At 41.5% G+C, this 2,785-nt stretch overlaps 1 non-coding gene across 1 annotated transcript; it reads left to right on the forward strand.

The window, feature by feature from the left end:
• Positions 1-1,303: 1,303 nt before the first annotated feature.
• On the forward strand, positions 1,304-1,406 carry LOC149834890 (small nucleolar RNA R71). The gene has a single exon (XR_016432865.1). It is a non-coding gene; the product is annotated as a small nucleolar RNA R71 (small nucleolar RNA).
• The last annotated feature ends 1,379 nt before the right edge of the window (positions 1,407-2,785 follow it).

Genomic DNA, 2,785 nt, shown 5'->3' on the forward strand with positions numbered 1-2,785 from the left:
ATGGACCCTGTTAGGAACTCGCTCTCTGGATTTCCTCTTTTGCGTACATAGCTCCTTCAGGAATTTGGCATAAGCCGGCACCTGCTGAATAGCATCGAGCAAAGGTAGGTTGATCTGCACATGCTTGAAGATATCAAGCACGTCCTGGATCTTCGCACCTTGCTTCCCTCTATAACCAGGAGACTCTAATGCTTTGGGATAGGGTGGTGGGGGAATATACTCTGCTGGCTCCTCCTCTTTGCGAGAAGGCTCACTCCTATCCTTCTTCTTCTCTGAGGATAAAGATGATGAAGGTGATGATGGGGATGGGGATGATGATTGAGCCGACGTAGGTGAAACAATGGTCTCTGGCTCCTCTATCTTCTCTCTACTCTCAACGTGATACTCACGTCCACTTCTCAAGGCCATAACTGATTTAGCCTGCTGCTGTGTCTCAGTATGAAATAGGCCTCCAGTCATCTGGTCCTTACCCTTCGGGTTCATGACAGCCTGACTCGGCAATGTACCCTCGGGTCTCCTACTAATAGCCTCAGCTAACTGTCCCATTTGCGACTCTAACTTCGCAATGGACTGCGTATGTGAGCTCAAAATCTGGCTACACTTCTCGAAGGCGTTCTGATTAGAGGTTTTCACCTCTTGGAATGCCTGGAGAAGTCTTTCCTCAAAAGATGTCTGCGGGGCAGACTCCTGCTGAATCGGGGAAGGAACTGAAGAAGAAGAAGACTGAGCATAGTTCGGTCTTTGAAATGGCTGAGTAAAAGATGGCTGCCGAACTGGCTGAGAGGAAGAAGGCATCTGTATAGAAGACTGTGGATTCTTCCTTGAAAAATTGGGATGGTTACGCCAACCCGGATTATATGTCGATGAAAATGGGTTATTTGGCGGTCTGACGTAACCCTGAGCTGCCTGAACTTGTTCTTGAACAAATTCAGGGTACTGAGCTGCTGAAGGGCACTCAGTGATCTCGTGTGCCGGACTGGCACAAAGAGTACACACCTGCTGTGTAGTGGATGGTCCTGAGAGAAGCTGGTCCAGCTTCTGAGCAATCATGTCTACTTTACACTGTAGTGCAGTAGATGGACCAATCTCAAGAACGCCAGCTTTCTTCTGAATGCTGGGTGTGGCTCTATCAGAATGAGAGCTCGAAGCATGGTGGAGTGAATTCTCAGCCAATGTATCAAATAGCCTCCATGCTTCGTCCTCGCTCTTCAGCATGAATGTCCCACCGCATGAAGAGTCGATCATCTGACGATTCTTGTCAGACAATCCATCATAGAAACTCTGCACCAGTTGCCATTTCGGCACCTGATGATGGGGGCATTTCCTGAGGAGATCCTTCATTCTCTCCCAGGTCTCATGAAAGCGCTCACCATCTAGCTCTGAAAAGCTAGTGATGGCTCTACGATATTGGTTCGTGCGACCAATGGGAAAGTATTTCCGAAGAAACTCCTGTTGCAACTGATCCCAGGACTCTATTTCTACAGAATCTAAGGACTTTAGCCAATACTTGGCTTTGTCCTTCAATGAAAAAGGGAATAGAGTCAACCTCAACGCATCATCATCGAAATTCTGTATCTTAACAGTAGAACAGATTTCGAGGAATTCATCTAAGTGTCGGTAGGGATCCTCATGACTAAGGCCATAAAAGGATGGAAGCATTTGAATAATGCTGGCCTTAATCTCATAATGTGGCGCTCCTACATCGGGTCTCCGAATGCAGGATGCCTGAACATAGTCTGTGGGAATGAAGTATTCCCGCAGAGGGCGTGAAAGAACTGGGGGTGGAGGTGGAGGATTCATGTCAGCCATTGTTGCCGAACTTCGATGAGAATGTAAAATTCTCTCTGGGTTGTCAACAAATGGGTGTAATGGGGTTCCTAGACCTCGTCGACCCTGCATACACTGGTACTAAGACCAGATGTAAGCAAACGACCTAACTAAAAAAAATTAAACTAGCACAGATACTAAAATGTAAATAAGCAAATAACAGTAACTAAAAACAAGCAAATATGCTATATAGCTATGTCAGAATTCTATACTAAATAATTAAATAACAAAGTAAACTATTCTAAAATGCTAAAACAAATAAATACAGGAAATCACAAACTATGTTTTTCTAAAACCCACCTGTCTAATCGCTCCTTGCAGAATGATAATTAAGTGAATCCTAAAAAGAACAATATGTGAATCCTATATTTACTAACTATGTTAATCCTATATTCACTTACTAATCCGACTAACTAAAAAGAAAACAACTAATTAACTAACTAAAACAAAATAATAATAAATTAAACTCTAAGAAATAAAGTAATTAATTCGCCGTTCCCCGGCAACGGCGCCAAAATTTGGTTGATATTTTGGAATGCTCTTTTTTAAAACAATTATTTTCAATAAAACTTTGGAAAATCGTCAACCAAAAATATAAAAACCGACTTTCCACAAAGTGGTAAGTACGGGTCGATCCTCAGGGAACAGGAATTAATAACTACAATTCTAGAAAATTTAATTTATTAATATCAAATGGCAATCTACAATTATAAAGTGAATACAACTACAATTAAGCACTAAAAGAACACTAAACAAGCATTCAGTCTTCTGCTCCACACCAAGGATATTTCTGTCTTTTCGCCATTTAGAGAATCTTCTCACTTGTATAATAACCCTGGAAACTAAATATGCTTTTCAACCTAAAAATGCAGAAAAGTACAAAGTTAGTTTTCTATTTTAATTATGCAAACAACAACTAAAACTATATCTAATTCTACGAAAATAATAAACAAATGCT

Source organism: Nuphar pumila, chromosome 6 (assembly GCF_984573655.1).
Source record: "Nuphar pumila chromosome 6, dmNupPumi1.hap1.1, whole genome shotgun sequence".
Classification (NCBI taxonomy): Eukaryota; Viridiplantae; Streptophyta; class Magnoliopsida; order Nymphaeales; family Nymphaeaceae; genus Nuphar; species Nuphar pumila.